This window comes from Stigmatopora argus, chromosome 15 (genome assembly GCF_051989625.1).
Source record: "Stigmatopora argus isolate UIUO_Sarg chromosome 15, RoL_Sarg_1.0, whole genome shotgun sequence".
NCBI lineage: Eukaryota > Metazoa > Chordata > Actinopteri > Syngnathiformes > Syngnathidae > Stigmatopora > Stigmatopora argus.
Window position 1 is genome coordinate 8,205,112 of NC_135401.1, and position 19,293 is coordinate 8,224,404.

A 19,293-nucleotide genomic window follows, 5' to 3' on the forward strand; every position below is an offset into this window, starting at 1 on the left:
TTGGCAGTTTCTCCATGATTTTGTTGATGGTTTGGTGAAAAGATATCTTCAAATTGTAATCCTAGATACCTCCATCATGATATAATTGCTGTTAAGTCTGTGCTAATGTTTGCATGCACATATACAATTAGCCAAATTTAGACTGAGACAAAACCATACAAGACAGAAAGTGTAATTAAATGTACACATAAAAACATTCCTTATTTTGGGAACAATAGCATCCCTATAAGTGGAAACGAAAATACAAAGTACTTCATTATACTAAACACTACTGAGATACATACATGCGTTTTTTTCCCCAAGAGTTTTAGGCACATGTTGAATAATTCAAAAGGGAATGGAGTTCTGCTACAATGTAATGCACATTTTTCATCGTTCAATAGCTAATGAAGAGCCTTGCTGAAGAATCTCCGAGGTCGTATTACCAGCACACTACCGAGCAAGCTAATGTATGCACGTGGAGACACTGGAGGAGTTAATTAAAATCTTGTGATCTATAGTGCTGGTTTGAGGCGAAACATATACTATTGCAATCCTGTACGTAAATCTTGTGAGACTGAGAAGGCCATCTTTGAGACTTTACGATCCTCGCAGGATTGCTCGCCACACCCTTTTTTCCAAGGCAATCCCACATTGTTGACATTTAATGTCGGCGTGTTCATCGAATGAGTCTTGCAATCATCTGTTATTATCTCTCGAGACGAGGCTCCCTGCTGCGCTGTTATGCCTCAAATCAACACGTGATACTTGTTTGCACAATAATTCCTTATTATCAAGCTGCTGGTGTGCAATTGTGGGATTGCTTTTTTTGCATTGTGTGTGAAATGATGTTGTGTGATGCATGCACATGTGTGTATTTTGACCATAACCATTCAAAGCAATGAGCACTAAGCTATATGATCAGCATTGGTTTGGATTTTCAACCAATGTGCTAGCGCGCCAAGAGAAAACCACTTGTTGGTTGACAAAATATAGAAGTTTGAAATTTGGTCATTCAAATACAGTGGCGGGCCGTCAGGGCCTTCAAGGCTTTCTCTGCTGGCCTGAGAAATATCTGAATCATATATTATATTTTGTCCATCAATACTTATTAAATAATTGCAAATTGTCTGTTAGCTTGCTTTCATTGCTTTTCCCCCTGGTTGCACTGCTTCCAGATGTGTGTTTTCATATTGAAGCATTTAACCAAACACATTTCAGCCATTATTTGTTGCCAGGGTCAGAAATCTGCCTCAAGGCCTTCACAATCAGTTCTGAAGGCTCTGCTGCATTAAACAAGCATCAATAAGACTGTTGCTTTAACAATCAGATTTCGAGTTGGCAACACCACAATGCCTTGTCGCAGGCATAGGGATACGTCATTGCCTTCTCGCAGGCGTAGGGATACATCATCGCTTTCACCAACTATGATTGGCTAGTGATCGAGTGGATTAGCTAGAGCTACCAAACTGTATCTGGAGCGAGCTGCACAAGCAAATATATTGTCGTGTTGATTTAAAGCCATTTTCAAGACGGACTTTTCAAGAAAAAAAAGCTGGACATCATTAAGAAAGGTTGGACAACTCCAAAGCAAGCAAATCTGTCACAACCGGGAACGAACATTTTCAGCACTAAATCGAATAAAAACGTATGCCAGAAATACGACAGGACAGGATCGACTTTCATCCATAGCTTCGATGGCGATAGAAAAGAAGGAAGAAAGAAAGGAGGATGGATATTGTGTACAGTTAAAAAGGATTTTTGGTGAGTAAAATATGGCTATATTCCTAAATAATATTTCAATTGTATGAGGTTATTATTGATTCTTTTTTATGTGTCGCAGCTGTAGCTGCAGTAGAGGTTTTATAGCCATAAAATAGTTTTTGAGGGTTGGATTGATTCGCTGAAGGCATCGCTAGAAAATGCACGGACTGCCGCTGTTCAAACATAAATATACATTATCCAAATATATTAAGTATTAGTCGCAGGCACAGTCAAACTATGAAAAAAAATGCAATTTATAGTCCGGAAAATACGGTATTTGATTTCCATTGTGACCTCCAAAGTCCAATCTTACAATAGATTGTTTATTTTTTGCATGGTGTGTTTATCACCTAGGCCCCCGCCCTCATTCCCCAGAGTTGTAATCCTTCCTTAAATCTGCTCAGCAAGTGTGTCACCAGAGGCGTGAGCTCCCATGCTATTTGGCAAACAGCTCATCAGGAGCAAATAGAGGGTTGGGGTCTTGCTAAAGGACGCGTCCAAACAGGCAATCGAAAGAGCAATCTTCAATTTTGACCAGTGATCTCCAGACAATTTGTTGAATGGTGGAGGGGGGGAAAAAACTCTCTTCAGTTGCTTCTAAAATGTGGCAATTCTGCCTCAGTATTAAATGTAAGGTTCTTGAGGATGAGTTGTTATTTGTAATATCTAAATTTAAGGCAAGTATTTCTGTACAAATCATTCACTTTTCCAAGATGTTCTGGCGAATCGAAAATTCATCCTCGTAAATGACCTTTTTGTAAAATGAGCCAATATTTAACAGAATTGAATTGAAAATAACAGTTAATCGAGGTTGCACATTTAATGCTTTGGGAGAAATGTTATATTAAATTCCACTCCATTTCTGAAAATAGATTTAAATTGATTTTGTACTGATAAAAGTTTTTAAAAAACTGGGACGGTAGATTTGCTCAACTGCAGAAATGATCTGGGTTGTGACATGTCATCACAGATATACTTCCTTCCGAAGTCACCTGGGATAGAGTCCAGCACCCCCCGTGACTCTAGTGAGGATAAAGTGGTTCAGAAAAATGGGATGACCTTTACCAAGGTGGGCTTAGTAGAAAGCAATAACGGAAGGTGGAAAGGGCGTACAGATGGCAATGCAAATGATGTTTGTGTTATTCATGAAGGCAAAACATTCAGTGTGTTCGTCCCATGTGTTCACTTAGCTTAGCATCTTTCTTGTTATAGATTGTGGTTCATTTCTTGTGCTTCACTTGGCTAAGAACCCCCCCCCCAAAATTCTTCATCAATCCTTGAGGTTTCAGTTGGACATTCCAGAACATTTTGGTTGGCTTTTTTCCTATTGTCTAAAACGTAAGTAGAAAATTGTCTTTTTTTTTGATGCACCAGATATTTCCCCCAAAGTTTCCTTTCAATGTAATTTCACTTCCATTTAATCAAACCTCAAGGCAACCAAACTATTAGAGTGAGAGTATAAAGGTTTTTTTGAATATTTCATATATTTTGCGTGGTCTCTCTTTGGTGTATTTTCAACTCATACTCATTCAAAGCTTTTATATCTCAAGGAAAAGTATTACAGAATTTCTAACATACTAATAAATAAATTTCAATTAACTAACAACAACAACAAAAACATTCACACTGAAGCTACAGAGTATTCTATTGATTTACAAGACGTGTAAGTTATGTGACTGTTTCCATAAAAGTCTTCATAAAAGCTCATTTAATACGGTGCAGTAACACACAGTGTTCACATCAATATGCTGCAGTAATACACAAAGTGTACACATGAAACACCTCGAGTGTTGCTTTCAACCAAAACTAATCTTTCCTACAAGCCACAGGTGATAAACCTGGGGACTGGCACCAGAACAAGTGGAAATAATCGGCATGCAATGGGAAGCGAGCAGAACGGGAGAAACAACCCAAACCGAGAAACAGACAAACACAATAACAGCTCCTTTTTAGAAAAAAAAGGGTTGCAAAAAAATGAAAGAAAAGGCGGGTTGAGATTTAAAATGTGATATTCTGTCAACTTTTGGGTGCCGCTGCTACATCTCGTCTATCCATTTGTTTAAGGAAACGAGACTTATAACAAGAGTTTAATTATTAATAATAATAGTAACAACTGAGTTTAATTTGATTGTTGTTGTTGTTTGTGTTTGCTGCTGACTACGCTTGACCGAATGATTAGTTCTTGACACTTTAATATTGTAAATAAAATAAAATATATTTTTAAAAAGAAGTGTTCTACTGTGTTTTAAGTATGTTCGCTCTATACCTAAATGGTTTATTTTACTTTTTTGTTAATCACATGAAAGTTTTTGCAAGAATTGGGATTTGCATTTTTTGCCTGTTTTATGTAAATTTATCTTATTTTACAGTCTAAATCTTCTGCTATCAAGAGGAATGCACTGACAAAATAAAAATACTGCAAGAAAATCCTTTTTGCTTTTCTCTCTTAAAATCTTTCCTAATCTGTAATGCATAAAAATATAACATATTACAAGCATGTATACAATATAACAAGCATTTTAGAATCACTGTAGTAATAACATTGCTACCATGTCTAAAATGGCCTCTTTGTGCAAAAAAAAATCGAGCTAGTTAGCACCTAAACAGCTTTTCTGCTGATGTGTTTAGTTCCTCAGAACACATCAATCTCAATACAGGTGAGAGTGAAGGGTGAACATATGGCCGCGTCCATTTGCCTTTACCTCTCTTATAGAGGTGACACCATTTGGTAGGTACCAATGAGACGTGCACATTTCTAATTCCTCCTTGAAATTCCTCCATGCCCAACCCAGGACCTGAAATTGGCCAAATGAATTCCTCCTTTGATGTGCTGTAATTAAACCACTATTGGAATTGTGATCCTGCAGATTGCCTAAAACGGTCAAGGAAGTCACTCACTGAGTTTAAGGAGTTTGTAAGCTGCTTGATAAATCGCCAAAAGCCTCCATATACATAAGGGCGACACCGTTACGGAAAAGTCAGCCTAATTGGACAGGCTGTACGGCAACTGGGATTAAATAGGGAACACTGAAAGTCAAGTTCTTTAGGGTTTCAGTGGTTTTCAGAGTTCAGTTGACACAATGTTAAGAGTGATTTGGAGGATCCCAAAGGCAGGCCCTAATCTACGGCCAGCAGCCAAACGATGTTAGGTCTAAAAATATGGAGCAGCTGATGTGAGTGAGTCCGGTGGGAAAGATCCCTCACGGGCTTGGCAAGCGCGTAAATGCTGGTACTCAATGTACGCAATCTTTAGCAAAGCTGCTGACTGAAGAGAGCAGGCGGGAGTGGAAAAGTCAGCCAAATGATTTGTCGTAGCACAGTGTGTTAAAATACCTTCTGAAGGCGGGTGGAGGGTGTTAATACCAAAATGTCTGATTTTAAATTTAGATTCTAAAACACAAATACCCCACAGCGACTGCAAATAAAGTTTGCCAATACATCAAGTTAATGTAGTTGCAATCAAGCTTGGCCACCATGAAATGACTACCTGTGGGGGTGGAATGCCAAAAGCCTAGCCACAACAAACCAAATAGGATAGACAGCTGAGGAACAAATTGCAGAGAATGGAAAAAAAATGGAGAAGCGACACTAGGCACCAAGTGTCCGCGTAAGTGTGACAACCAGCAGGCCAATCCTGAAAAGCTATTCATCGGACTACATGAGAAGCCACTCACAGAGTTAAAAAAATGAATTACATATATATATATATATATATATATATATATATATATATATATATATATATATATATATATATATATATATATATATATATATATATAAATACACATAAACACACTTTTTTTCTTCCATGAGAGGCTAAAGTAGGTTTTACATTAGATACAGTAGATCACAGGTGTCAAAGTGGCAGCCCGGGGGCCAAATCTGGCCCGCCGGATCCTTTTGTGCGGCCTGAGAAAGTAAATCATGAGTGTCGACTTTGTGTTTTAGGATCAAATTAAAATGAAGAGTATAGATGTATATATATTTTTTTCAATTTTTTCTGTGTTCTTAATTTAAAAATCATTTTGTAAAATCTAAAAATATATTTAAAAAAAGCTAAAATAAACATTGATTTAGATCTATAAAAACTGAATATTCAGGTCTTTTAATCCAGTTCTTTTAATCCATTTATAAAAAAAATTGAATTGAATCTCTAAATATTATATCTAAAATGGTCCGGCCCACATGAAACCGAGTTGACGTTAATGCGGCCCGCGAACCAACCCGAGTCTGATACCCTTGCAGTAGATAATTAGCACTGGAAGGGTGAAACACAAGTTTTAGAAACAAGGTCACACCAGAAGCTGATTTCTTGGACAGAAATGGCACACTGCAAGCCAGCAAGTCTTACATTATAAATGAATCAACAGTGATCGTGTGATTGCGTGGGCTGGACGAGGCTCGTGAGTCTTAATAGCTGTTTGCTACAACAACAAAAAATGAACAAGGAAGGTGACAGTGTTGTATCAATGCCATTGTAGAACAACCACTTGTATTGCTATCATAAATGACAGTAATAGACGAGCAGGAAGAAGCAGCTAGTAAAACAAACCCTCAAGTCGACCAATTCCAATAACCCCACCAGTACGAGAACAGCACTGATTGGAACATGGTTCACTGGTTTAATCCCTTTCTTTCTTATCCCCCTTTTTGTTATAGTTTCACTACCATTCATTCTTGTCCACGTATGAAACATGTAACAGGGAAACCCATCTTCCTTGCTAATGCAAAGGAACTTGGCTGACTGTCCCTTTGTTACTGCTTGGGAATCTTAACACATTAGAGAAATACACATGGAAAAGATTCTGCGTTTGCTGAGTGTGTGAAAACTTGATTTAATCCTATTGTAAATCGCCCCCTATTTTTCCTGTATTGTTTATTTTCTATTATGTTCTATTTGCGTGTCCTGTGACAGATTTTTACTTGCTCAGGAGGAAACTGGTTAATATCCAGCTCTGTATATACTGTTTTTTAACCATATTTGAACCAAAGTGTCTTTTTGCCTAATATATGTATTTTTTTCTTTTGATTGTTCATTCTCAGCCTGGTTGACCTAAAGTACTATTTGAGTTGTAAATTACACTGGTACATTGATTCCATGATATTTTGGGAATGTTTTTCCAGAAATGCTGTAATGAGTACTTAAACCGTTGACAGGTTTAAAAGGAGTTTTGTGTTGAAACATTAAATGGGAACATTTTACGATAGATTAGTTTCACAGGTGGAGCTCCATCGATTTGAATTTTTCCAAGCGAGTTATCAGCGCGCCCACACATGCACAAAGTCAGAATATTAATGCATAACCTTGTCTGTTATTTGAAATGTGAAACCAAGTACAATACATCAGCAATGGCAGTCCTAAAAGTGGCAGTCCAATAAAAAGTACAACTGAACTCAAAAAGGCTTGCAACAATAAAAGACGAGAGCAACACTAATGAAACAATCTTTTACAGCGCGACGCAGAATCACAAGGGAATAGAAGCAAAATACAACATGTTAATCTCTTTCATATGACAAAAAAAGGAAGATTTAATAAAGCTAAATTGAAGAACAACAACCAACTAGGTGAACCATCTTTACTTCTGGATTGGGCTCCTCGCTCTCACAAGGAAAGTATTGGAAACAATTAAAGTGGCAGGTAAATTGTTTGGGAAAAGTAATGTTTTTATTGGCAGACTGTCAGAAAGTCTGTAAGTGGTAGACTTGAAGCTCGCAGAAAAGATAGAAAATCATTATTTCGGAAAAAGCGGCCTGCCCAAAATAATAAAAAGGAATGAAGTGGAAAAGTGGCCATTCCTTCCTGCTGACTTTATTCGTATATATCACGTATCTTACAATCTATTTAGTTTCCCCTATAAACACAATTTGATGTATGTTGTGCTAGGAAACACTTTCTTCTGTCCATCTGCATGCAAAATGTTCTTGCAGGAAAATCCCAACAACCAATTTGCAGATTAGGAAAAAGGCATTGGAACAATACTCTCTATAATGGACTTGATGCCGATGGGGTGACACCCCCATTATACAGACAAGTGAAGCAAATCGCAGGGCTGTGTCAGCTTGATAAAGCTGCTTGAAGGTATGGAAGTGTCACATAATTAAATTGTGATTTGATTACATTTCTCGCTGAAGTTTTTTGCTCTTTTAGACCTGCTGGGAGTCATTGATATTTATAGATTTAAGTGCATTTACAAGAGCTGCTGTAAGCTTAGAATGCTTAACTCTGATATGAATTTTGATATATGGAATACACGTTCGAGCCATTCTTGGAGAGAAGCCATGGTTGTTATCGCTTCTTGTCTCAGAAAAAATACAGGGCGAAGAACTGGATTTTTTAAAATGTATATTGGCAGACATGAGCAAGTGGCAGCACTGTAAGATAACGAGCATTTTAGTAACTATGGTTAATTCAGGATGAAATTCATATTGTCCTGCAGAAATTATAAGTACACATTATTACAGAATGACATTGTTTGAAGGACATGATTTTAAACAGATGAAAACGTGATATGTTTATCGTCCGATAAATCAACTAACCCTAAAATTATCTCTGATTAAGCAACAATCAAAAGCAATTCTTTGTGGGAGCTCAGCACAAGTGTATATATTTTTTTACTTTAGACCAGGGGTCGGGAACCTTTTTGAAAGAGAGAGCCATAAACAATTCTTATTTTCTAATATTATTGCCAAAGAGCCATTCTCAGAATTTAAAAGTAAAAATATATGAAAATGTGCATTTTTTTTTGGTCGTTTCACCACTTTTTAATCACAAAAAGTCTCTGATTTCTTTTGACAACATTGTTATGATGTTGCTAATTAATCAGTATCAATGAGATGAGTAATGAAAAACTAAATTATGATTACAGTGGTGCTAGAGCTAGTCTTAACGCCACAGTGTCGACGTGACGCTCCTATTGGTGCGTTCAGGACTCGGCTCTCTCACTAGTGATTTTCATATTTTACCTCACAGGTTAGTGGAGAGCCATATGCACCCATGGAAAGAGCCACATATGGCTCCCTAGCCGTAGGTTCCCTACCCCTGCTTTAGACATTAACTCAGTTTGAAAGGGTGCTGCAACAGTCAGTATTTTTATATGACATCTTCCAGTTGGAAAGCTGCTTTTAAATTGCAATACATTTACACCCGTTGAGCTGCAAGTGCAAAACCTTGAAGCCGATCCCACTGACAGAAAACGTGTTTCAGACGTGTAAACCAATTTTCAAGCATAGTTGCGTCCGAATTAAATCGTACATTTACGTCTGTGGCAGATCCGGTCGAGGGTAGAAGACAGGCCTCGTCCCACCAGATGATAAAAGGAGGAGCACAAAGGCCAGAAATCTATCAAATCCCTTCCCGTTCAAAGCGTGCTCTATCCTAGGCTTTGTCAAGCAGAACTACCTCTGCATCCAATCCTGAAAGTGTTTACTGTATGCTTGAATGCACGTGTTTGTCTTCTCGTTGGTGGCCTGCCAACAAATTTATGTCGGCTCTCCTGCTTCAAGTTATGAAGTCCCTCCGAGCGGAGCTATTCATCATTGGCGCCATATCCGCGGGGTGTTTTCTTTTTACTTTTTTAATCAAGGGCCAGATCCTGTGCTGAGGGGATAATTCGGCTGTGAAACAAGGATCTGACGAGCTAACGATGCGCATCACTAACAGAATCAGCGGGCTCTCACAAATGAGCTTGGTGTGCACATCATGAGCAACTAGCTGGCGACTAGAATGAGAACAAAAGGACAGAACATGCTAGACCAAGGGTGTCAGACTTGGGTTGGTTCGCGGGCCGCTTTAACGTCAATTCGATTTCATGTGGGCCAGACCATTTTAGATATAATATTTAGATTTTTTTTATATAAAAGGATTAAGTGAACTGGATTAATGGGCCTGAATATTCAGTTTTTTATAGATCTAAAACAATGTTTATTTTAGCTTTTTTAAATATATTTTTAGATTTTACAAAATGATTTTTGAACTAAAAACACAGAAAAAATTGATTAAAAAATTACAATTATTGATTTAAAAGGGAGAAAATCAGGAAATTTAATATCTATACTCTTCATTTTAATTTGAAAGTCGGCACTCATGATTTACTTTCTCGGGCCGCACAAAATGATAAGGCGGGCCAGATTTGGCCCCCGGGCCGCCACTTTGACACATGTGTGCTGGACAAACACCACAAAAGGTTCAAGTGGACCAGTGGACCACATTTATTGGATGCCAGCAGCAAAATATGTCCAATGGGAAAGGATTTATTCAGCCCAACTGCATATTAACTCTTGAGTTTTGGTTCCTTCAATTAAATTTACATTTCTATTTCTGGATTTAATACCAAGAATTAAAAGTGGTTTAATTATCAATTGACATTTTGCTAAATCCAAAGTTGGGAGCAGAGACTATAACCTTTTTCTATATCATTTATTTTATTCACTCGCTTCAACGAATGATTGATATCAGTCCTCCAAATTCAAATGGCTTGAATTCCTAATGGCGATAATGGCACCAATGTAATTAAATTGTACCAAATTACCATTTTTGTTACTATTAGCACTATTTTCCTCACCTTTGAGATTTGATAAAGTGGATCAACAAGATGAAAAAATTGTCCGATTAGCAGCCATTTTTCACACTCAGCAGAGGTAAAAGGTATGGTAGGTAACAGAATTTAACGTCAATGTGGCACGAGCAACACAAATATCCTCAGTACGCTCCTTTTATATTTAGTCCCTGAATGCTTTTTACCAGCAATCATTTCCAAGGTTTTGTGTATGCTCACTCGGTTACCGCATGCCTGACAGGAAATTAATAAACGGCCGATATCCAGGTAAGAAAGAGATTGCTGTCTTATTAAAAATGTTTCACATTTTGCAGGTGGTGGTGAAGTCATAAGCAAGTGAGGCTGAATGGAACGGATTTTATGGATGTTTTTGCTCCATTTTTGAGCCTTAAATATTCCATTGTTGTTGTTTTTTTATTTTTTTACAGATTTAGGAAGCTAGAGCAAGTTATACTATATATCAGGGGTGTCAGACTCGGGTTGGTTCGCGGGCCGCTTTAACGTCAACTTGATTTCACGTGGGCCGGACCATTTTAGATATAATATTTAGATTTTTTTTATAAATGGATTAAAAGAACTGGATTAAAAGCCCTGAATATTCAGTTTTTTATAGAACTAAAACAATGTTTATTTTAGCTTTTTTAAATATATTTTTAGATTTTACAAAATGATTTTTGAACTAAAAACACAGAAAAAATGGATTAAAAAATTACAATTATTGATTTAAAAGGGGGAAAATCAGGAAATTTAATATACATCTATACTCTTCATTTTAATTTGATCCTAAAACAGAAAGTCGGCACTCATGATTTACTTTCCCGGGCCACACAAAATGATGCGGCGGGCCAGATTTGGCCCCCAGGCCGCCACTTTGACACATGTGCTATATATCATATAAAAAGATCGGGCCAAATCGGAGAATTTTTCCTGTATTTTGCAGGAAAAGCCGAACACAAAAAAGAGCATGACGTCAACGCTTAAAAGAGTTCTTGCTCACACTTTTATAGGTTTTTTATATATCGATTTTTTTTCAAAGCATGTCCAATGGGCCAGAATTTTTATTTTCCATCTCAAGGCTTGAAGCTGCACCCAGCTTGAACCAACGACTGCTTGAAAAGGCTCAAAAGTCTCTGTGTAGTTAACCTCTCGCTCTTTGGAAATGGCAAAGAGATGAAGCGCGTTTTTATGCTATCAGGCCAATACATCAGTCAATTCCTGAAATGCTAGCACGGACAAATAAATTGAAAAATGATGTCAAGTAAAATAGATAGCGATTGTCAAATTTGTTCCTTCCTCAAATGCTTTTGGTTGGCCATTAAATGCATATTTGCTATTTTTATGATTGCAAACCTTCACCCCCACGGGTCACCTAAAAATACAATCAGAAAATCTTGTAGCAGTAGAATACGGAAAATAATGAGCTCATTTCAAATGTGCTTGCTAGCAAATGTACTATTTAGTGGGAGACGAATATGAAAGCACAGTAGGTAGCCAGTTTAAGGTCATCCACGGGGTGTAAAATTATAGACCCAAGTGAAGATTTTGGCATCTTATAATAAATAATGTTTTTTTTGTACCCGACACTGGGTGGAATAAAAGGCAAAACATTTTTGAACTCACAGTTGTGATCAGGATTATAGAAGCGCTTTGGGTTTTTTCAAAGTAGGCTTTGGTCTTTGTCCATCTGCACTATGAAGCGCTGTCCAATTTGTTCTGAATTAGTTGGCTCAATACAAATTCATCCTGCTGCTTTTTTTCAGCAGTCATCTCATCAGTAAATGCAAGGCAACAAGTTTCATTGGCAGCCATTAATGGCTTGTGAAGCCAAAATGAAACAGAATTCTGAGCACAACTGTTATTTTTTCAGCTATTACATCAGATTTCCCATAGTCTTGATTCCTAAAATTCTACTACGTATGATACTGTTAACAAAGACAAATGATCCTACTGTTGGAACGTCCGTGAGAATGTTATTAAGTCAAACTAAATAGGTCTAACTGTGTTTTTAAGGGTAAAAAAAAAATCGGATCAATTTTTGGACACATTTTCATTTTAGCTTGGTTGTTCCAGGAATTTATAACACTTGGGAACACAGTTTCTGTTCAGTTAGGGCTGACAGATGTTTTCAACATGTATTTTGGGAGGAATAATACTAAACTGATGGTTTCTCTGTTCCCTGAGACTTTTTGTGATTAAAACTGCAAGTAGTAACAACATTGTAAATATGTATGTTATGGGAAAAAAACCTGTAGTTTTGGATCAGCCTTCCATTTTTGCTTTTAATATGCCTAAAAATCTGACTAAACAGATTTTTTTTTCAATTTCTCCCCAAGTGTAATCATGAAATAGCTCTCGGGAAGTCCTGGCACAAGTGGAATCGTGAAAATAATCATATTTTTCTGTCATCATATATACATATATAGTAGAAAAGATAGAATTAAATTCTGCAGACTAAATGTGATCTTGCCCATTTCACCTGCATTAATCAGCTATCTGCAGTCTCCCAAACCCCCAATGACTTTGTTGTTTTTGACTTTGTCAGAAAAGCTGGAGGGGTCCACAGCTACTAGATGTATCAGCCACTAATGGCCCTTACACCAGTGGGAAATGTAGGAAGCTTCTTTTTTTTAACCTCCCACACAACTTGCTATCCATCTGACTCTTCAGTTCTCAGTAACTCAAAAGCATCAGAGCGTTGAGTACGGTGACTTGGTGCGCTGTCACGCCTACGCCGTCTCTATCATCTAACCTGTGACTTCCCGTGGGGAGGGATCAAAACATTCAAAGCAGAAAGACACTACTCAGAAAGTGTTCATTCATTCATTTTCTGAACCGCTTATCCTCACAAGGGTCGCGGGGGGAGCTGGAGCCTATGCCAGCTGACTTCGAGCAGTAGGCAGGGTACCTGAATCGATGGCTGACCAATCACAAGCCACATGGAGACGGAGAACCAATCATACCTTGGGGCAGTTTAGAGTGTTCAACCAGCCTACCGTGCATGTTTTTGGGATGTGGGAGGAAACATGAGTACCCGGAAAAAAAAACATGCAAGCCCTGGGAGACAATGCAAACTCCTAGGATTGAGCCCTCAACCCCCAAACTATGAGGTCAACATGTTAACCACTTGGCCACCAGAAACTGCTTTTTTTATTTTAATTTTTTAAACATGTTACATTGTTATTTAAAACTAAGAGCTTTAACCTTCCTAACGTTTTCAAAGGCAGCTATAGTGAGTTTCCATATCTATTTAACACAATGTCTGCTAATGGCAATGATATACCAATTCATTTAAACTGGGAGGACTGGCAAACAAATCTCCAACACCAGACGTCCAATGCATTTCTTATTTTCAAACACAAAACTTTATCCCATCATAATATTAAAAATATTTATTTTTTAAATGAACAATTTTATCCCCATAAAATAATGTTGCTATATTTTACATATATAAACATATATTCATTTTTCACTCACTGGCACCCTACTATTCTCTTGTAAAACTAAATTTTTGTCTTGTAATTCTAACATGGAATTTTCTTAATGTTTAACCATATTGCCTTCATTACTACTTTATGCAGTAAATTCTCATATACCGGGAGGATTATTACAAGGTGATAATGAAAGAGAAACGATTATTTATTCTCTCATTGACATAACAGCACACAAAATATAAAACCCAAGCATCTAGGCTGTGCTTATTGCAATTTGAGGCCTAGCAATGGGTATTCATTTCATTTTTTTCACGCACCATAAGCTGACAAGCTACAGATTTGCTATGATAGAGCTCATCTTGAAAGATGAGAAGCTCCCTGAGAAAGATTTAGCTGAGCAGTAATTCAGTCTGTTTTCTGTTTTCCTAACTTCAAGTATTCTAAAGATATATAGTAGCTTTGTAGATAATGCACTGTAAATAGGAAGAGCAACGTGTGCAACTTTCTACGATTTCTACCTTGCAGCAAATGTATTTTATTATACTCATATCTTCTGTGTCAGTAAATATTTTTAATAACACTGTGTGGGCAATCTTAGCTTAAGATGCATTATGATGTTTACATCTTGCTGTCCTTTTTGCCCTCTGGGAGGTTTAATTTCAATATATCAAGGAAGCACTTATATAAAAAGAGCAGCCTTTGTTGTTGTTGTTGTTGTCGTTTTTTTTATTCTAAGCGGACTGGCACCATAAAGCACATATTTCAAGGATTCAATCAATCAACACATAAAATTAAAATAATCCATCAGAAAAATAGAACTACTATTTTAAAAGACATTTTTATATTTCAGTATCACCACTTGTTTCTCAGCCGTCACAGCTTGAAAGCACGCTTCTCCGTTCATTTTTTTATCGCCCAGAGCATAACGTTCATTTAATACCATGCGCCTGTAAGAGCCACGGGCTAAGTTTAAATGAACATGCTTTAAACGTTACAAGTGCAATAAAGTCCCACATCTTTACAATTCCTGAAATACATTTTTTCTTGTTTTAAATGGCAACTTTAACAATATTTTTCCATTCAATCTTCTCGACTCTTTGTCACCTGGCAAATTCCAGCCTCACTTTATGATTTACCAACGAAAATGTTAGGAAACCTCTGTCAACCGTACCGTGACCGGACGTTTGGTCGCCGGACGTTTGGTCGCCTGGACGTTTGGTCACCCGGACGTTTGGTCGCCCGGGTGAATATAATTTTGAGAGCTGGTTTCAACAGTAAATATTTAGATATTAAACTCTCTCTCTCTCATGAATATAATTTTGAGAGCTGGTTTCAACAGTAAACTCTCTGTCATGTTGTCAAACGTCCGGCGACCAAACGTCCGGCGACCAAACGTCCGAGTACCCAACCGTACAGTGGTGGTGGAAATGTACACACTGCCTACTGTGATACATGGAAAAGCACTATTATGGTCTAAAAACACCCAAAACTGACTAAGAGTGAAAAAAGACACTTCTGAAGATGTAAATTTGACATCTAACATCGACAACAATCTAAGCATAATACATCCCCAAGGGAAGAACATGAACAAAATGTTTATATATTTATTCATTATAGTATTGAAATGAACAAGGTTTAAAAAAAGAACTTGATGCCATACTAACAATTTCCAGCAAAGTGCATTCAAGCTAAACAACTTTTATCCAGGTTGCCAGTGTGTTGTTTTGTTTGTTTTAAAAGGGAGTCCTTTGAGGTGCGACCTTTGGAAGTTGCAAAATAGGACAAATATTACTTCTGCAGCAGTCTGAAATACTGCACTTACAGTCTAAAGAAACCCCAGGACAAACAAACAACTCTCCTATTGTGCTTTGCAAAGGTTTATCAATCATGAATCCAATTCACTAGCCCTCAATAAAATGGACCCATACTCAGCTGACCACACCCTTGACTGTCAGTCATTCAGTCCTTTCAAACTCTTGAGTTTAAATTGACCAGCTTAATGTATCTATTCCTTCCCATGCAAGACAACTTAATGCGTCCTTGTGTGGAATAGGTGTTGTGAGGTCAACAAAACAGCCTTATCCCAGTGGAGCAGAAAAAATGATTGTCAAACAAAACATTTAAATCGAAACTACTTAAAAATCTAAGCCCTTTTCAGGGAAAACAGAGGAACAGAACTCTTTTCTGTAAATGATAAACATCTTCCATTTTCGCCATGTTGTTGTGTGAATGTTTAATGAGAGTACGTACTCATGTTCTCTTGACCAGAAGCGGTGCCGAGAACAAGACAGGAAGTTCATTTATTGAAGGGTGCCGGAGGTAAAGACGACAAGGGTCACGGTCTCCAGAGTGGCATGCTGACAGATGACTGACAGCTAAGAGAAAAATTGCATTGGTGTTCATCTATGTTCCTTCCCAAAGAAATCAGAAATATAGCTTGGAGTTCAAATTTTCAAACATTGTTAGCTAATGGAATCTTCTGTCATATCAAGTTTTTTAAAAAATCATTTACTCTCACGATTTTGTTAAAAATACTGTTATTGGTATAACGAATATAGGACATTTTATAACTAGTTATAATGAATCACGAATAATCGTGCCCACTTTAACCCTTTACAGGGCAATCATTTAAAAGAGTGAAAAGTGAAAGTGAAAGTTTTTGCATTTCCTCGTTGCTCTTGCCAAAAAAAAGTCACATTCTGACTTTAAGAGAGAACTTGGAAGAAGATCCTGAGAGACGGCCGGAGAGACAGACAGACTAGGCGGCGTTGTGCTAATGAGAATGTCAGAGGCAAGGAAGCAATTAGTGAAGTTCTGGGGGGAAACCACCATCAGCAACCATGATTAATGATCTGAATTTGTTTTCCCTCTCACCTCATTGCTCTTTCCTCCCTCTTACAGCCAAAGCTATCATGTCTACGGCTCAAATAAATACTCTACGGTGGCCCGCTACGCCAACTCCAATAAGTCAGCAACTAAAAATCACTGCCTCACTGCATTGACAATTTAGGTAGTGCATTATGTTGCTACTTAGAAATACAAATGTGTATGTTTTTCTAAATGTTATTATATAAATGATTTTGTATACACTGTGGGGATAGGAATGAAATAATTATTATTTCATCCCGTATTCGGAAAATTTCTTGGTTGCAGTAGCAAGACAGACACAAGACACACAAGACATTGTAGACCTAGTTAAAAAAACAAAAAGTTCCGCACTATAGGGCGCAAAATCAATGAATGGCTTATCTTAAAATGATGCTCACCACCCGATCAACTCATCTGTTTTCACCATCAGTTGCATCGTGCTTTGTTTATCACCTTGCCTTTTTATGATTCCTGGTTCACGGCCTTTGCTTTCTTCCCACAAGCTGTTTGAACACGCCCCCAGAGGACCTTCAAGCCTTCCCGAGCATCGTCTACCTCCCGCACGTCCTTGTACCCCGAGATGCCAATGATTCCAACCCCCCGCTCGCCTGGTGCTGTCAAGCAGCCCTCGGCCTTAGGTTCTGTTACTTGTCTGCTCACGCCTTTCTCTTGACTCACAGCAAATTAACTTTTTTGCTCATCACCACCTGATAAACATTTTTCACCACCTGAATTGTCCGTGTGTACTTAGCAATTCCCTCTGTTCTATGAACCCTAACATGCATTGTCAAAAAGTAATGAAAGGTTGTTACCAAGCAACAGCAAGGTGACGTTCATGGTCAGAGACTGAACTAATGATCAAGGCAAGAAATTGCAATGTGAAATGTTCTCTGAAAAGTAATACAATAAACTCCATTTTCAGAAAGGCTCTACTTTTTTTGTTTTTACATTCCAAAGTGTTAGATTTTTTTCCTGTTATTTGGGCTTCTGTAATGTGTTAAAATATAAAGCACTGTCTGTATGCATCTAGCAGATACCAAATACATATTGGAATAACATTTAACAGTAAGGCGTGGCTTCAGCACATTGATAAGACACACTTGCAGCATTTGAAATATGATAAAATTCCTTAATTTTTCATAGTTTCTTTCTTCGTGGTAAATATCGCTTTTCTTATTCATTCAAATATAGCAGGCACATTAAGAACAATCTAGTCAAAACAATATATCTTTGTAGTAAGAATCTGAAAATTGTTCAAGGGACTTACCTGAAATAGTGTCAGGGCTCCCTGCGTGGGTTTTCTCTGGGTACTCCGGTCTCCGCCCACATCCCAAAAACATGCAGGGTGGGCTGGTTGAACACTCTAGATTGCTCAAAGGATTGAGGGTGATTTTGAATGGTTGTCTGTCTCCTTGTGTCCTGCGATTGGTTGACCACGGATTCAGGGTGTCCCCCGTCTGGTGCCCCTAGTTATAACGTTGGGGTAGTTTCCAGCACTCCTACGAGCCCTGTAAAAGATAAGCATTTCAGAAAATGAATGACTGAAAGTTTTAGGGTTCCTTATTTTGAAACACTCGCAGTATAGTAGAAAACACTGCAATATAGAAAAGCAAATGCTTAATGGACTATAAAAATTGCCCACACTCACTGAAGGTTTCATTGAATACTGTATCAGGCAGCAAGGTTATATTTTGGTTGCCTTGTTTGTGGGTAAAAAACGTTACAAGAGTGCAGTTCTACAATAACGACAAATGGCTTCCATCGAAATAGAATATTATATTTGAAAGAGCAGAATCATTTGAGAACTATAATGACATTGTTCATACACAATATGTTGATGGCCATGAGTGCACTTGAGGGAATGTTGTAGTTGAACAAATAAAGACCTTACGGTAAAAAAACCTCTGTTATTCCTTCTATTGTCAGACAGATGAAAACACCTTCTAGTTATCAGGGTGGAAAGATTCTTGGATTGACAGCTTCACATATCCCATATTAAAGGCACTGTGAAATGTTATGCTCAGCGCTTAGGTTGGTTTCAAATAAGGCAGCCGGAGGGGAGCGATAAACAGCCAAAAGTAAACAGGAACCCAAGAAAATGTGGGTATTACCTGCTCCTGGCGTCATAGCCTTGTTTATCCTCGCTCCATTTGAACAATACATCTATTCAAGACCCTTCCTGCATTCCTGGCTGCGCTGCTGATGATTAAAGTCTCCACTGATGCTGCATTTTTCTCGCTTTACTATTCACTAATACAACTAAACACAATGGTCCATCTCTTTCTCTCTTACCTTGGCCCTTTAAAAGGATTTTCTAAAAGGGAGAGGTAGATGCGCATTTACAGTGGCGGGGAATTTTTGACAATCCAACACCTCACTGCAGGTTTGGGGATTAAGGATCAAGGTTGAAATAACCTGTGAAAGTGACCGGAGGACTGACAACAACGAACTTGTTGCGGTCTCCATTAGTTCCAACAATCTGACAACTACTGTGACTACAGCCATTAATCGCAAGGCGTGCCCAACTCTGGTCCTCGGGGGGTCCCTATCCAGGGTACTTGGACGTTTCGTCGAAAGTCGCCGGGTTGTTACTGTTGAAACCAGCTCTCAAAATTATAATCATGAGAGAGAGAGTTTAATACCCAAATATCTAATATCAAAATATCAACAGTAAACTCTGTCATAATTTGACA

At 37.9% G+C, this 19,293-nt stretch overlaps 1 protein-coding gene across 3 annotated transcripts in view; it reads right to left on the minus strand.

The window, feature by feature from the left end:
* htr1d (5-hydroxytryptamine (serotonin) receptor 1D, G protein-coupled) overlaps positions 1-18,078 on the minus strand; it is a 62,377-nt gene extending 44,299 nt beyond the window's left edge. For all 3 annotated transcript variants that reach the window (XR_013305146.1, XR_013305145.1, XM_077620771.1), the window contains exon 1: positions 17,868-18,078. The gene's annotated coding sequence lies outside the window, so the exon portion shown is untranslated. The remainder of the gene's footprint in view (positions 1-17,867) is intronic.
* Positions 18,079-19,293: the final 1,215 nt, after the last annotated feature.